The sequence below is a fragment of the Sciurus vulgaris genome (assembly GCF_902686455.1).
Source record: "Sciurus vulgaris genome assembly, chromosome: 6".
Lineage (NCBI taxonomy): Eukaryota > Metazoa > Chordata > Mammalia > Rodentia > Sciuridae > Sciurus > Sciurus vulgaris.
In genome coordinates, this window is record NC_136466.1 from 72,830,679 (window position 1) to 72,848,510 (window position 17,832).

Sequence of the window (17,832 nt, forward strand, 5' to 3'; positions counted from 1 at the left end):
TTTCAACAGCATATTATTTAGTCTCCAGGTGTTGGAGTAATTTCTGGTTTTTATTTTGTCATTAATATCTAATTTCATTCCATTGGGATCTGATAGAATACAAGACAGTATCTCTGTTTTTTTGCATTTACTAAGGGCTGCTTTGTGCATAATATATGGTCTGTTTTCTAGAAGGATCTATGTACTGCTGATAAGAAAGTGAATTTGCTTGTTGATGGATGGAATATTCCGTATAATACTGTTAAGTCTAGGTTATTGATTGTGTTATTGAGTTCTGTGGTTTCTTTGTATAGTTTTTGTTCAGAAGATCTATCCAGTGGTGACAGTAGTGTGTTAAAGTGATCCAGAATTATTGTGTTGTGGTCTACTTGATTCCTGGAATTGAGAAGGATTTGTTTGATGTACATGGATGCACCATTGTTTGGAGCATAAATATTTACGATCGTTATGTCTTCCTGATTTATGGTTCCCTTAAGCAGTATGAAATGTCCTTTTTCATCCCTTCTGACTAACTTTGGCTTGAAGTCTACTTTATCTGATGTAAGGATGGAAACCCCCTCTTTTTTACTGAGTCAGTGTGCATGGTTGATTTTTTTCCTTTCCTTTCACCTTTAGTCTGAGGATTTCTTTTTCTATGAGATGAGTTGTTGAAGGCAGAATATTGTTGGATCTTTCTTTTTAATCCAATCTACCAGTCTATGTCTTTGGATTGATGAGTTTAGGCCATTAATTTTCAGGGTTATTATTGAGATATGATTTGTATTCCCAGTCATTTGGGCTTATTTTTGTTTTTTAACTTGACTTGGTTTCTCTTTCAAATGGTTTTTCCTTTAAGGTATTTCTACCCTTTGCTGACCTACATTGTTGTTTTTCATTTCCTCCTCATGGAATATTTTGTTGAGAATATTCTGTAGCATAGGCTTTCTATTTGTAAATTCTTTTAACTTTAGTTTATCATGGAAAGGATTTTATTTCATCTTCAAATCTGGAGGTTAGTTTTGCTGGGTATAGGATTCTTGGTTGGCAACCATGTTCTTTCAGTGTTTGAAATATGTTGTTCCAGGCCCTTCTAGGTTTTAGAGTCTAGGTTGAGAAATCTGCTAATATCCGTATTGGTTTCCCCCTATATGTAATCTGATGCTTTTCTCTCGCAGCCTTCAAAATCCTATCTTTATAGTGTATGTTAGGCATTTTCATTATAATGTGCCTTGGTGTGGATCTGTTGTGATTTTGTGCATTTGATGTTCTGTAAGCCTCTTGTATTTGATTTTCCATTTTATTCTTCAGGCTTGGTAAATTTTCTGATATTATTTCATTGAATAGGTTGTTCGTCCTTTGGTTTGTATCTCTGTGCCTTCCTCAATCCTGATAATTCTTAAATTTGTTCTTTTCATGCTGTCCCATAGTTCTTGGAGGTTCTGTTCATGATTTCTTACCATCTTCTCTGTTTGGGCAACTTTATTTTCAAGATTAAATATTTTGTCTTCATTGTCTGAGGTTCTATCTTCCAAGTGGTCTAATTTGTTGGTGATGCTTTCCATTTAGTTTTTTATTTGGTTTATTGTTTCCTTCATTTTAAGGGTTTCCTTTTTGTTGTTGTTGTTGTTGTTGTTGCTGTTGTTGGTTTTTTTTGAGAATCTCTATTGAGAATCTCTATCTCTTTGTTGAAATGATCTTTTGCTTTCTGCAGTTGCTCTTTTGATGCTTATTGGTACGATCATTCATTGCCTGCATTTGCTCTCTTATCTCATCCTTTGCTTCAGGAATCATTTTAATCATGTATAATCTGAAGTCTTTTTCTGACATTTCTTCTATCATACTGTCACTGGATTCTGTTAATATAGAATGTTGTTTTGTTTGGATCATTTTCTTCCCGTGTTTTTTCATGTTGTTCATGTATCTTCCCCTCTAGGAGTGCAGATCTGAGGTATTGCAGTTTCCCCCTTATAGACTTATAGTGACCCTATAGGTTTCCAAAACCTTTTCTTCAAGGGGGAGATCAATATTAGCAGTGCCCAGTTCAGACAGTATGCATCCTGAAACCAAATAGCCCCTATGAGGATGTTAACAATATTGTCATAATAAACAGAATGAGTTCAATTATTATCTTCAGTATAACAAATAGATTTGCAATGAAGTCTACGTTTTCTAATGGAGGACATAGAGAATGCGGAGGGGTGTAGGATGTAGCTGTTAATGGGATAAGAAAAGAATATATAGAAGTTCTAGATCATAGAAAGAGTGATAGTGTAATCAAAAGAAGTCAGTTGTTAGCATGGAAAAGGGAGAAAGAGACTCTGAGGGAACAGAAGGAAAAGAGAGTGAGAAAAGTAAAGAAATAAAAACTTAAAATTTTCCAAGAAGGAGAAAAAAAAATCTACTCTATAACAGTCATATAGTATTCAAACCTCCCGGTCTTCAGTAGTCTGATGTATGAGAGGTATCTGACAGTGAGCTTCCAGTCCTGCTGGAATCTCAGGATGGGATTTGCCCCACCTAAAGATGGGAGACACAGCTTCCAGGATTATCCAGGTTGGCCTCTCTGGCTTCCAAATGTGTTATCAAATGGAGAGCTGCAGCTCGGGGTGTGGGTGTGGCCAGTTAGAAGTCCTGGAGGCGGGGTGCGGTTGGTCGGGCAGGGGGTCCTAGAGGTGGGGTGTTGTCGGTCTGGTTGCGGGATCCTGGAGGTGGGGTGCAGTCTGTCAGTCTGAGTGTCCTGGTTGTGGGGTGCAGTCAGTCTGGGGTCCTGGTCGTGGTGAGCAGTTGAGTCAGTCTGAGTGCCCTGGAGGCAGGGAGTGGTCAGTTGGGCTGTGGGGTCCTGGATACAGGGCTCAGTCAGTCCGGCCAGGGATCCTACAGGTCCTGGCTGTTGTCTCAAAATGGCGGCTGCCATGTGTCGAGATGAGCTACTATTAAAGGAACAAGCAGCAGAGCTTTAGGATTATTTCCAGTTGGTAAGTTCAGACTAGATCTTTGCAACAAGAACCCCAGCCAAATTGTTGGAGACCTGACTTGCCTCCCATTCCAGACCCAAACAGCCAATTGTTATCTACTACTTTGGCCTCAGGTGGTTGAAATCAGTGTGGTGGAGCCAGCTACACTGGCTGTAATCCCAGTGGCTCGAGAGACTGAGGCAGGAGGATTGTGTGTGAGTTCAGAGCCAGCCCCAGCAACTTAGTGAGGTCCTAAGCAATGCAGTGAGACCCTGTCTCTAAATAAAATACAAATAAGGGCTAGCTATGTGGCATAGTGGTTAAGTGCCCCTGGGGTTCTATCCCCCATACCAAAAAACAAAACAAAACAAAACAACAAAAACTAACCAAACAAAAACAAAACAGACTTAGTGTGATGGGCTCTGAAGGCTCTTAGTTTATGTTGTTTTTCGGTCTCTCAACGCATTCTTTTATGCCCCTCTTTGGGAAAACACACACATACACACACACTTTCTTTCCTTTGGGAATCTCTTCACCTGTACCATGTGTTCTGGTGAAGCCGTTGATCTTTGTGCCCCACCAGCTCCCTTCCCAGTTAGGGTTGGTCATTTGACCTATACTAGCCCTTCAGAGTGCCCCTTCCATCTGTACAATGATTGTTTCAGGGATGGCCATGTGACACAGCAGAACCAAAGTCTTTTCCTGGAATTCAATCCCATTTGGGAAGGAGAAGCTCTCTTTGTGCTGGGATTGGTATGTTTAGCATCTGCCAGTGGCTATCAGACTCATCCCTGCCCAGAGAAAGCAACCATGTCCAGAGAGGGAAGCCAAACCTAGAGCTGCAGCCTGGGAGGACCCTGGCACATTGTTTGAACCAGCTGTGCTTTAAACTTTGTCCTCCTTCTTCATAATGGAACCCAGTAAACTCCAGTTTTCCTTAGATGAGTTTGAATTTGGTTTGGTCACTTAAAAACAGAGTCCTGACAAATACAAAACAGCTTCCAGAGGATCTGTTTGCTTCCAGGTAACTAATTTCATGTCTGGGGAAGCCTCTTCCTTGATGCCTAACAGTGTTTTGCATACATTAGGTGTTTGCTTCATGTTTCTTACATGGTGACTGCATCCTCATCATGTGCTCCTCTGGGAGAAGAGTGGAGGCCTGATCTGGATCTCTCAGCCTGTCTCTGTGGTGACAGTGAATCCTGTCATCTGTGCATTCATTTTTTGTCTCTCTTCCTCTCTGCCTCTGCTTCTGCAAAGATACATACAATCTGTCAGTCTTGCTTTCCAGGGGCCTTGCCAACCATGGTGGTAGGGAGTTTATTGGCCTACCTCAGGCTGCCATCTTCCAGATGTAGACAGGAAACTATCCATGGCACAACATGGTTTGCAGCCATGAGTCTGATTATTTCTGTCTGCGACCAGGCTGTCCCCTGTGCCCATCTTGAGCTGGTGCTAAATTTATTGTGTCTAAAACATCAGGGCAGCTTTAGAGGTTCTTGCCCGCTGCTTCTCTCCCAGGCTGCTTGTGCCAGCTGCAGGGTCCTTGTGAGGCTGTTAGGTGTCTCTCTGTGGCAGATTGATTGTTCCATATTTTTATTTAATTACTTACTTTTACAGCTCTTAGAATAAATCTAATTATCCATCTGTTATGCTACATTATGTCACTGCAGTTCATGCAATTCTTTCTCATTGTATGATATTTGTCAACTTGACCTTGCCCTCTTCCAGTGTTCTTACTCCTCTCTGTGGCTCTGTGCCACCTCCTCAGTGACTGTCCAGCACCAGCCAGTCTATCAGGCTCCCAGGAAGAGCTGACTATGAGTGACTTTTAGAGCAGTGGTTGGTGGAGCTTGGAGCATTGTAGAAGGAGAGTGGTCATCTCTAAGGCCATGCTGACCTGACAGAGGTCTGGAAAACACATAAAGTGCCAGCAAAGAAAGCAGAAGGGTTCTGTTCCTCAGCCAGAGCTGTGTTGTCAAAGAGGGTAGGCCAGTGAGGTCAGCCTGAAAAAGCAGGTGACACTGGACATGTCTATGGGATATCCTGCCAAGACTGGCAAGTGCTACCTATCCTTAGGGGGAGTGAGTCAGGGATGGTTTTATACATAGTATATAGGCAGGCATTTTTTTGGGGGGAGGGGTACTGGGGATCGAACTCAGGGCCTTGTGCTTGCAAGGCAAGCACTCTACCAGCTGAGCTATCTCCCCAGCCCTGAGGTAGGCATTATTGGAGGTGATTTCAGGAGCCATATGGAAGTCACTTGGGTCAATGTTTTTTCCTCCTCCTGCTGCCCCAAATCATATTAATATCATTAGGAATGAATTTCTTGGTTTTATGTATTACTTTTCTTTGTGGGCAAATGTAGATATTCCTGGGAAGGTGCCTTGGGTCATTGAACACCTCTGCTCTATCCCTTTCCTTGAGCAGGCAGGGGATTTGTGGCAGAGGTGACGCATGAGGGTGTTGGTTAAGAGAATCACAGTGAGAGGGAAGGAAAGGAGAAGGTAGAATTCAGGACATTGGCTGGAGTCTCTCCTCTGTGAACACTTAGAATGGGTAAGGTGCATAAGAAGGGCAAGAGGTCATCTGCCAACCTCCATATCTAATTACAGGTCTCAGTGTCCTAGCAGGGAAGGGGCACAGGTCTGACCTCATCTATTCAGTCATCTCCTCTTAATTACATGCCAGCCATTGGACTAGACCATCTCAAGTGAGGTTGTAGATGAACAAGGGCTAAGGCACCGTCTGCATCCTCCAGGGAGTTCCTGGCTTAGCAGGGGTAGCAGACTTTGATCAGTCTGATGAGTACTGAAGGAGAACAAGAGCCCTAGGAAAGCATAACAGGAGCCCTGTGAAGGTAAGGTGGTCTGTGAATATGTCTGAGAAGATAGTGTTTGGGGGTGAGACTTGGAGGAGTAAGAATCAGCCAGCTAAAGATGGAGACAGGGATGGGGGTGGGGCATTCCAGTCAGAGGCAGTAGAGAGCACAGCACTTTCAAGATGAAAAAGTCATTGGGGGAAGGTCCTGATGGTCATTTTCAGTAAATTTCATGATTAGAACCACAGAGGCTGCTACTGTTACCACTTCCAAAGCATGGACCCTCAGGGGCCTGGGTAGGACCTGAATGTGGCAAATAGGCTTTCTGTGATAGAGACACTTTTGTTCAGAAGCTTTGTGTTGTGCCACTTAACCCCCAAGGTGCCCACTGTCCCCAGAAGTGTCTATTTCACTGGGCCATCTCTTCCTTCCACCTGGCCCTGGCCCTGTCTGGCCCAAGCCCACATTAAAGGTTTTCTGACCTGCATGTGGGCCCAGTTTGGAGCTCATTATAGCCTGGTAGCCAGGCCCTCCTTTTTCCCTTCCAGGTTAAGACTTGGCAGGCATCAAACGCTGCAGGAACAGCCCACAGGCCTTCACCCTTTGTGACTATGCTCTCACCCTGTCTGTATGGCCTCCTTAGCTGAGGTTTTCCCACCAGAGGCTCTGGTGACTTTCTGCAAGTTTTCCTTCATTCCAGCAAGCAAGATTCAGTGACTAATTGCTGATATTTTTCCCTCAAGACTCTATTTATATAGGCTGTCATGTTGAGAGTGGGGGAGAAAGGCTGTAGTCTGGGGGTGCTGCTGTTCCATGCTACTGCCATCATTAGGCTGAGGGCTGTGTGGCATTGATGTCCACACTCTGTCTTTATTCTTATATTTTTTTTGTCATTTTGCCATTTGGTTCTTTGAACATCTAACATCCCTTTTATGCTTCTCATCTCCCACAGAAGATTGTTGTATTTTGTCCCCCATCGAAGCTGCGTTTTCCTTTTGTCAGATTTCTTACTTTCTTCTTTATTGTATTTTGATCAGTGTGGCCATGTAGGTCTGGATTTTACTGGGAGCTTTTCATCTTCTTGGCAGTGGCCCTCATGGCCTTGAAGCAGGTCTTAGGCCCTTGAAGCACCTTTCCTGGCCAGAGCATGAGAGAGCCCAGCTTGTTATCTGTCCGGGGATATTCTCTCGCCTGGTGGGCCTCAGACCTAAGCATACATCAGAGGCACCTGGAAGGCTTGTTAAAATGCAGATAGCCAAATAGTTTTTGATCTAATAAAGTGGGTTGGGGCCTGAGAATTTACATTTCTGCCTAGTTTGCAGATACTGCTGATGCTGCTGGTCCAAGAGTAGACTTTGAAAACCACTGCTAAAGAACTGTTCTTCCATTGCCTTGAGCCAGTGTATCCAGAGTTTGGGGAGGGCACAGTCCAGGGAACCAGTCTCTCCTCCATTCTGGGTCCAGCTCCAAAACTGAATGATGGAGGATGTTGGCAGCAACATTGTAATGTTTAACTCTTTTGCAGTGATTTCACTTGTCTGTCTTGTTTGGTACTTGGAGTGGCCCTTTTTGGTGAAGCAGCCTGACTTCTTGACAAATAATAGGAGTACAGATCAGTGAAGGACTTCTTCCTGGCTTTTCAGCTAGTAGTTTGTGGTGTATGCCCAGTGGAATCCAGGTCTCTTAGCTCCCATTCCAGAGCTTTCATGACTCTGCCCCTTATTAGATATATGACCTTGGGGAAAATTGCTTCACTTTCTGGGACTCAGTTTGTGAAATTAGTGAAAGGGGTGTCGTATCTGCCTTGAGCTGATATGGGATTGCATGAGCTAAAATTTGAGAAGCACTTGATAGTCATTGACTAGAGGTACTCCAGAAACCCCCTTCCTCATGACTAGAAGGGGCTGCCCTTATTTTTGTATTTCTGTCATCATAGGCCCAGGAGGGTATGGAGGATATACTACTGCCTACCAGACAGTGTTATCTGAGACCTTTAGTGACTGGAAAGTCACTCCTGTCTGTGGTCCTCCTTGAGGGAATGACTCAGAGAAGCCAGGTGGATGGCATTTGCCTCTGGGAACTGAGGATGGACAGCAGTGGATGGACTGGGTCAGTGTGTGTGAAGTTTAATACCAACAGGAGAGGCACTAAGAACAAGGTAGCCTGGTTGTCAGGTCTACTCTTCAGGAGTAGCTGCAGCTGAGGCCCTTCCACTGCTCAGCCCTGGAACAACCCTTAGAGGGTTAGTCTGGAGGTTATGCATTATGCATTTTTCTCTTCCTGCCTTTCCTTTATCTTCTGACTCAGAACATTAACAGAAGTAGCTGGGGTTTTAAGTAGGCATCCAGTCCTGATAATGCCAATAATAATTTTGAACTTATGAAAAGTATGTGTCACGTGTAAACTCATTTACTCCTTACAATGACTCTATCAAGTAATTCTCACTTTACTGATGAGGAAGCTCAGGCAACAGCAGGTTAATTAACCCAAAGTCATGTAAAAAGTAAGTCTAGGATTCAAACTCAGGTTTGTCTGTCTCTGGATCTCATCTCCATGTCTTTTACTACTACTAAACTGCCACGATGTTTCCCTCTAGGGGCCAATTTCACCCTCCATAGGTGCCTAATCCTGTTCCCAGGATTTCTTGCCCTTTGGCTTTAGGTTCAGGTTCCAGGATCATGAAAGTACTTTATTCACCTTTGTATCTTCCATAGAATCTAACACAAAACCTTATACAGAGAGTGACCATGTGTTTTGTTTATACCTCTTGTCCTTGTGCCCTTTTACTCTTATTGTCCCAGTTTGGACAATAAATTATGTGGTCACCTTACTTACACATGACTGGTCCTCCAAACCCAGGGGCAGTGGCATTTTAATTGGGGACTTTGAAATACAGAATTGTCTTTAAGACTCAAAGAAATCACAGGTGGTAAAATTTTAAACACTTTTATAGCCCAATGGACACAAGAATTTAGACAAAGGTTTTTGTTCAACACCCTACAAACCTACCAGAAAAGACCAGACTTGAGGTCAGTGGGGGTCACCAGGCCTACAGTTAGATTTGGCAGGCAGGAGTCCCACTGTGGCTCATGTAAGTATCTGACAAACAATGCTAGAAAAGGAGAGGAGAGCAAGAAACTGCTATTTCCCTCCCCCTCAGTCAGGAATGAGCTAGTCCTACCATTTGACTATTCTCAACCCAGTGCCTTCTTGCAGGAAAAAGCTCACTGGGGGTGCCCTCTAAGCCCCTGGTGGGGCCCTGTACTCTAGCGCCTTCTTGTCCACGGTTCTGCTCACCCCAGCCCCTGCCCCTGGACCTGGATCCAAGCTGGGGTCCGAGCCCAGGCCCATACTCAGCCATTGCATGTACAAGTCATTTTCAGGCTGTGTCCTTGCCCCATTTGTAGGCAGCTGAAACTGCTGTGCATATGTCAATTCACACTTGAACTGGTTTAATGTTTTTTTTTCTTTTAAGTTGCAATCTAAAATTCAGCCAGACAGTCTGTAACGAGCACTTTTAGTCAAGCCTTTTGTCTCCCTTGCTATTCAAGCCATAGAGATTTTGTGTTTGATTCAGCAACAATTGCTGAATCTTAAACAAACCATTTACATTTTGACATTAACTATTTTGTGAGTGTAACTTTTTCTTTGGCATTAGAGTGATTCCAGTAGAAGGCTTTTTAATGATTTATCAGAAATAGAGTTAAAATGGTCTATGGAAGGTGATTCTTAACATTTTATTTGGGAAATAAGTGGATTTTTTTATTTGACTTCAATGGGCAATACATACCGAATTTTAACTTTTCTCATCTGAATGACTTTGGATCTTGCCAAGGTCATTCTTCTCTGATGCCTTCCTGGCTGAGCCTTGTTCAGATGACCTTCTCACATAGTGACTCATTTCTCTCTCTTCACATCTCTGTTGACTGTTTATTTGGTGTAGTAGGGGAAAGAACTATTTTCATTCTTTGCTCTGGCTCCAAGATGCTTAACTGAGGAACCTGTACATGCTGGGTGCATTCACTACACGTTAACCAACTGACTGGATGAAGAGCCCCAATAAATAGCACATTCAGTGTTGACGAGATAGGTCATCATGTAGAGTGCTTACTGATCATGTGCAAGGGCTGGGATTCGAATCCCAAGCACCCCGGAAGAAAGGGGGGAAAAAAAAAAAAAAAACCTCTTCTGAGTATACGGATAGCACATTCACAAATGAAACCATCCATCATTCTGTCTCTGGAAGCTGAAAGTAACCAGGATTGTTCCCCAGTTCTTAAAGATGTCCACAGAATGGGAAATCTTTACTTTCTTTGTAGGCCCCCATTCTAGTGGGCCACAGGACTCCCACTTTGTTCCTGCATCAAGGAAGCTTTAGAGCTGGGGATGTAGCTCAATGGTAAAGTACTTGCCTAGCATGCACGAAGCCCTGGATTTCTCTCTCTCTCTCTCTCTCTCTCTCTCTCTCTCTCTCTCTCTCTCTCTCTCTCTCTCTCTCTCTCTTTCTCTCTCTTTCTCTCTCTTTCTCTCTCTCTCTCACACACACACACACACACACACACTGCTCTGTATAATTCTTAACCTAGAGTGAGACCAGATGAACCCAAAGTTGGAAGTCTGCAGATCCACACCATCCAGTGTCCTTCTGTGTGACAACATAAGAAAAGTGACCAGGAGCAGGAAACCCATACTAGTGGGAGCTGTGAGACTGTCCATGTGACATGGAACTGGCTGAGGAAGCCATGTTGATCCACCCCCATGGAAAATGGGAAGTCTGGATGCTACACTTGCCTCTTAGACTGGTACTAATTGTTCATAAAGATCTTTCCAAATACCAATGATGCAAAATATTTAGATAGTTCACCATATTGTTCACCATATTTAAACTGTCAGAAACCTTAAATATCTGAGCAAAACCTCAGCAAACAAAGGATATTTTGGGGACTTGTTATGTATGTTGCACAGCAGAGAAATTTGTAGTCTATACGACTTCCAAATCCTGTAAACGAAGCATTTCAGTGTTGTCATTTTCAGCTATAGACCATCCCACGATCATTGCCTTTCTTTTGCTATTAAGAGATGGCTCATTCATAAACATTTCTACAGTTGTGTGGCAAAAGCAAAATAGGCCTTGCTTGTGTCCATTGGCTTCAGTTGAGGAGATGATTTTTCACAGAGAGCTCTATCACATTTATCAAATTTGTTGGAGTACCAGGAGGCAGGGGGATGAAGAGGTGGGAGGGGAAGCACTAGGTTCCTAGAACACATTTCAGAACTGTTGACTCAAGTCTGAGTGAGTAGTGAAGTTCCTCCTGAGCCACACAGGACCTGCTGACAGGATGTACTGCTTGGATCCAGGATTGGCCAGTGGTCTCCCTGGAGCTCCTATTGCCCTGCAGGATCTGGTCTACTCTGCTTCCCTGTAGCTGCCAGAACCTGTGGGGATAAACATACCTCCAATTGGTAGGTGACCTGAAATCACATTCTCTCCGCTCTCTAATAATCTCGATGGATCTTAGAGTGAAAAATCTCCCATATGCTTTAGCCTAAATTTCTATCTGCTTAACCTTGTTACTCCTACCTTGCTCCCTCAGACTGCCTGAGACAATTATACAGAGACATTCTTTGAATAATTATAGGCCACAGATAATTCTCTTTAGCCCTTTCTCATCCATGTTCCCTACCCTGTGGTCTCCCTTTAGCCTGTTCTAATTAGCTTCTTTGATCCTTCCTCCCAGTCTCTCCCTCTAACTTGTTAATTACATTTCTCCCCCATGAATTCTTTCTGTACTACCTTTGTCTATCCAGCCAGAGGAGCTGAGAATGAGAATCCAGGGTCTCTCTGTAGGAGCTGATACATTTTTCTTTGTCCCCAACTCCAGGAAGCCCCTCTCACTTCTGGGAAGCCTGAAAACCCAGGCATTCTGTCTCAGCAGAAAAGTAAAAATAATAAGTTTTGTTAAATAGTATATTATAAGACAACTATCATCCTAATTTTTGGCAGGTATTTGGCAGGAACTTTATATAGCTTTATTATCACCTTTAATTCCCCCACAAAAGTCGATAAGATAAATGTAATTTTTAATCAACATTTTTACAAATGAATAAACTGAAGTCTAGAGAAGTTTAGTAATTTATCTCATATAGATTTAAACACTGGAGCTAAGACTTGAATCCAGGTCTCTCTCATTTCAGAGGAGTGTCTATTCCTTAGTTTACTCACTGAGTTTGAGTTATTTTGTTGCAGGGGGGAAGGGGGAGCAGGTCCAGATCATTGGTTTTTAGCATATCAAAAGACCAACCAGGGGCTGGGGATGTAGCACAGTGGCAGAGTGCTTGCCTAGTATGCCTGAGGACTTGGGTTCAGTTCCTAGCATAGCCAAAAACAAAAAGCAAACAAAGCAAAACAAACCCCACCAATTAATCAACCCTCAACTGGAATAATTTTCACTTTCTTACCCTTATTACAGAAGAGGGAAGAGATTTTCTGCACTGAGGTTGTAAATCTGGTACAGAAAGCAAACTGATGTGGCACTGTGGGTATATGAGCAGTTAGAAGAAATGATTTTTTCCCCTTTCTTTTTCCTTTTTCTTCTTTCTTTCTGTTCTTTTTTTGTACTGGGGATAGAACCCAGGCATGCTTTACCACTGAGTGACATCTTGAGACAGAGTCTTGTTAAGTTTCTGAGGCTAGCCTCAAACTTGGCATTCTCCTGCCTTAGCTTCCCAAGTGACTCAGTAACAGGTGTGCACCACCATGCCAGTTCCTGAGCAGTTGAAAATCTGCTTCTGCAAAAAACAAGGTCCTAATAAATTCTTGACTTGCTTGAATTTTTAACTCACTTTTCTGACAGTTTCATATCTCAGAAGGTTAAGGAAGCAATAGACAAAGAGCCTCACTGAAATCATATTTGAGCACTAAGAAGGATTTGTTTGGTAAACTGAAAGTCTGGGAAACACTAGCAGAAAGTGTCCATGTTTGGAGAACCTGAATGCAAAAGTGTCTGACTCTGAGTTTTGGGGAAGTAGATTTTAAAAGTTCCCAGAAAAAGTAGACATGATGTCTGAGCAGAAAGTTTGAAAGAAAGGACAACTCAAAGTCTGAAAAATCAAATGTGCTTAATAGAGTTATGAGTGATTACTGTAGGACCAAGAAAAGCAACATTTAAACAGACCCACAGGCTACAAGCAAACAAAACACAGCTGAGATTTGGTTTAAGAGAGGAAAGGGGTCCTATAATTAAGAACAAATAGAGAGGAAAGGTACAAACCTCTGAGAACACAGTTGAACATACCAGATGGGGAGACCTGGGAGATGTTAAAAACAGCAAAAGGACTTGTGTACCTAATGTTCAAAGAAGGGCGGCGTGGAAGGCATTAGGCCACCTGCTTCAGTCAGATGATGCAGGGTAGCAGGTCAGGGCATCTCTGCCTTCTCCTTATTCTCTTTTGCCTGTCGTCTTCTCTTTCAAGGAGAATGGACTTCCTGTTAGAAAGAGTAAAACAAATAAGGTTAAGAAGAACTTGAGACCAAGAATGTGAGAAAGAAGTAAATGAGCCACTGGCTTCTCCAAATCAGGGTCTGAAAAATCAAATGCCAAGTGAAAACTTCCGAGTGTCATCATTAGACTGTGTGTATGTGAATATGACATGGGTGTTGAGAAGAGGCAAGGAAACAGGCTGAGGAGCTGTTTTGGTTTTTGAAATAACAAAGCAAGTTTTAAAAGATTTTAAAGATTTATGAGCATTTCTAAAGAAAAGAGGTGATCACTTGGAGTTAGCATGGGTTCTATAAAAACAGGTCTTGCAGACTAATGCTTAAGTCCCTCCATCCTTTTTCCCTGTGTCCTCCTTCCCTCCCTGTATACAGAAGAGTGTATTGACCTTAACACACACCACCTGATGAATTACTGAAAGTGCATACTTCCATCTAACTACCACCCAGGTCAAGAAACATTTTTAGTACCCCATAAGACTGCCCCACGTTCCCTCCCACATCTGATATCATTTTTAAGGAAAATTTGTCAGACTGGAAAATTAGACCGATGATAGAGACACAGAGGAAGTCTGCATTTCGGGAAAGCATCCAGCAGAATCCCAGGATAATCTAATAGAACAGGTAGAGAAAGAGGATGATGAGCAACTTGAACAATCAGATTTAATGAATGTTTGTTTATAAATGGTTCACTGTCAACAGAGCCTTCACAATAGTGACATACCAGAGAGCTTATGTCAGATTCTGTCCTGTTTACCTGCACTCTGGCAACAGATGACACGGACAAAAAGGGATAAGCAGCATGTTTGATGCATGACAGAATGGAGATATCAAAGAATGGTGACAGGCTAGGGAGAAGGGCCCACGTAGCAAAGACATGTTTTCAACTTTGTTATTAAATTTTTAATTTTATAATTAAAATTATAAAAATCAATTTAGTAATTCATATTTGTTATATTATTATTGGTGGTGGTGCTGGGGATCGAACCCAGGGCCTTGTGCATGCTAAGGAAGTACTATATACCAGCTGTGCTATATCCCCGGCCCCATACTCATTATTTTTTAAGGAAAATTTTTCCTCCCAGAAATAAATATATGGTGTCGTACACTCATACTATTTACAACTTGATTTTTGCTTGCAGACAGTTAATATGTATTATTCAGTAAGAATAATATGAAGCCCTAGATTTAGTTTGGGGCCATGATGAAGAACCCCAAGCTTATCAAAGAATCACATGATTAGTCTCTACCAAGCATTTGGATGTAGTGTGGCCCAAAGTCAATTTGTGTGTGTGTGTGTGTGTGTGTGTGTGTGTGTGTGTGTGTTGCTGGGGATTGAACCCAGGGCCTTGTGCATGTGAGGCAAGCACTCTGCTAACTGAACTATATCCCCATTCCCCAAAGTCACTTCTTTGACACTACTGCCCAGAACCTAGAGGTGGCCCCAGGCATTAGGGGTAGAGTAGCCCTAGAACAGAGATAGCTGGGCCCACTGGACTCTGGAATGATTGGCAAGGCTCAAGATGTGCAGGTGGGTTTGGGTACCACATCTGCAGGGATTCATCAGCACATGGAATCGCATCCCACAGAACACTGTCCAGGAGGTCAGGGTGGCAAGAGTTACACCAAGAATGAGTGCAGGATCCCATGATGCCACTTAGGGAAAAGGAGCTTTCTCTGGGCATTTGGCACTCTTGAGCTTCTGAAGGGCTGAACTGTCAGGGCAGAATTAGACAGTCCTCCACCTTGAGAAGGCAGACTTAGGACTGGTGGGTATAAGCTTCATGAAAGATTTCAGGTCAATATCAGAAGACAATTTTCTAGCAATTCAAAGAATCTAAAATTAGCATGTGGCTGTCTTGTTTGATGGTCGTCTGTCTAGCACTTGATCTTCAAGTACTGGGCAGCCAGTTGTCAGAAATGTGGTACTGGATCAAAGGGTAAGCATTGGGTCTAGTTATTCCAAACACAGGTTCTCAGAACATGGTCATGTGGGGCACTTATAAAACAATATGATTTTGGAGCTACATCTTTTGAGATTGTGATTTTGAATATGTAGAGTAGAGGTTAGAGTCTTTACTTTCAAAACGTGCCTCCAAAGATGCTCCTTGGAGAAATGTGTGGTTCTGTGGCAGGTGTAGGAAAATTGAGATATCTTGTTCCAGAAAGTGAGGAAGTACTCTCAGAGAATGAGGAAATCATGTCAGAAAGACACAGAAGCTAGTATGAAAAGACACTGGTGATTAGTTCAAGAATAATTTGAGCCTTGAAATAATGATAAAGGAAGATTATATTCCATAGATTAAATAAAAATTCATGATTCATACTGATACAAATGAATGGGGAAGAAGTAAAATCTGTTATTTCAAGTAGAACACCAACAAAGATGGGCTGGGGCTGGGACTCAATGATAGAGCGCTTACCTTGCACATGTGAGGCACTGGGTTCGATCCCTAGCACCACATAAAAATAAATAAAGGTATTGTGTCCATCTACAACTAAAAATTTTTAAAAATAAAAGAAGAAAGAAGTAGTGGTTGAGTTTGGATGTCATCATTTGATAAATATTGTAGTAAAAATTAAGAATTATCAACAAATGCCAAAACTAGTGAGTGATGAGGAACAGTCTGTATTCTTACCTCAGTGTCTCCCTACAAAATATTTACTCATTTCAAAGAGATAAATAGTATTTTTATAACAGAGAAATAAGTCAGAAATCCCTATAACTAAGAAATCAAAGTGAATATAACCCATCATGAGAAGGACAACATGTGCCCCCTAATGGGATATATTGAGAAAGATACAATATTGTTATAGTGGTATTCTGTCCAAATACATGACCTCAATCTAATTGTGAGAACATATCAGACAAATCCAAAGTGAGAGATGTTCTACAAGTGACCTGCACTCTTAACAAATGTTGATGTTGTATCAGACAAAGACAGAGTAAGGAAGTAAGAGTTCTGGATTTAAAGGAGACTAAAGAGACCTGCTACTGCCTATGTTATGTGGGCCTGGACTGGACCTGGGACCAAAATTATTTTCTTTTTCTTTTTTCTTTCTGTGTGTGTGTGTGTGTGTGTGTGTGTGTGTGTGTTTGTGGTACTGGGGTTAGAACCCAGGGCTTCGCACATACTAGGCAAGTGCTCTATCACTGAGCTATAGCCTCAGCCATTTTTATTTCATTTTGAGATAGGATCTCATTAAGTTGCTCAGGCTAAACTAAAACTTAACATCATTCTGCTTCAACCTCCCAAATAACTGGGATTACAGGTATGTGCCATTGCACCTAGCACCCAAAATTATTACTTTTTTCTAAAAAGAATGTTACTGGGACAGTTGGCAAAAATCTGAATATCTATAAATCATTTTATGAGTGTTCCTGATCTGGTCATTGTGTTTATGTTCTTAGGAAATACACACTGATACATTTTGGGGTAAAAGGGCATTATATCTGCAGCTTGCTCTCAAATATTTCAGAGAAGAGATATGTATAACTACTTACAGAGAGAGGGCTTAGTGGTAGAGCACTTGCCTAACTTGCACAAGGTCCTGGGTTTAATCTCCAGCACTGCCAAAAAAAAGTACAAGAAAATGAAAAGGCATATGTGATAGTCAGGTGTGGTGATACCTGTCTGTAATCCCAGCAATCAGGAGGCTGAGGCAGAAGTCACAGCTTTAGCAACTTGGCAAGACCTTGTCTGAAAATAACAAAAATAAATAAAAGAACTGGGGATGTAACTCTGTGATAAAGTGCCCCCCAGTTCAATCCCTAATATTGAGGGAAAAAAGAGAGAGAAGAAAAGGCAAATGTGGTAAATGTTAACAACGGATGATTCTTGACAGGAAGTTTTCTGGGTTTTTACTTTTCTTGCATATTTTCTATAAGTTATTTTTCTGTGTGATTGCTTTTCTTAATGTTTAAAGTTCCCAATCTAAATGAGTAAAGAAAAATAGTACCTTAGGTGATTGTGAGGCAGGGCCATATTTGAAAGCTCCCAAATATCAGAAAGATGATATGCTCTTCTTCCCTTTGAGTCTTCATTTAGCATGCTGTGTGTGTGTGTGTGTGTGTGTGTGTGTGTGTGTGTGTGTGTGTGTATAAAGAGGTCCCAGAGGCCCTCTTGTGAGCATAGTAGGGAGTTATGTTATGTTATTTTAAGTTATGTTATGTTAAGTTATGTTGTTATGTTAAGTTAGAGTTAAGTTAACCCATGGTTACTTAAATGATTGGTGTCTGATTGGGGACTGTCCATGAAGGGATCACGTGGTGACACTACCTTTCACTAGGTGCACATGGAACTTCACAGGGGCCCAGTGTGCTTCCCAGCACACTCAGGTGGTATGAGGCTCATGTTAGAGGCTAGTTTTATTTCTCTTTGGGGCTTCAGTTTCATGTTAAAGAATTAGACATGAATTACTTTTGAGTGGACCTATTCCATTTTTATTCAAGTGACTAATTTTATCCTGACTGATCCTGTTCATCCTTGGATGTCAGGTCCTCTTGAACCCTGTTTCAGGATCACTCATGCTGCAAATATGTGCATTTCGCCAATAATCAAGGCCACATGTTGGATACAGAC

At 42.1% G+C, this 17,832-nt stretch overlaps 1 protein-coding gene and 2 long non-coding RNA genes across 6 annotated transcripts in view; 1 reads left to right on the forward strand and 2 right to left on the reverse strand.

The window, feature by feature from the left end:
- Positions 1-17,832, forward strand: part of SIL1 (SIL1 nucleotide exchange factor) — a 279,698-nt gene that overhangs the window by 237,951 nt on the left and 23,915 nt on the right. The window lies entirely within an intron of this gene.
- On the reverse strand, positions 1,381-7,745 carry LOC306663615. The gene is made up of 2 exons (XR_013764489.1): positions 4,044-7,745; positions 1,381-2,909 (listed from the first exon to the last, which is right to left on the reverse strand). It is a non-coding gene; the product is annotated as an uncharacterized lncRNA (long non-coding RNA).
- On the reverse strand, positions 10,245-14,546 carry LOC306663610. The gene is made up of 3 exons (XR_013764484.1): positions 12,214-14,546; positions 11,549-11,661; positions 10,245-11,190 (listed from the first exon to the last, which is right to left on the reverse strand). It is a non-coding gene; the product is annotated as an uncharacterized lncRNA (long non-coding RNA).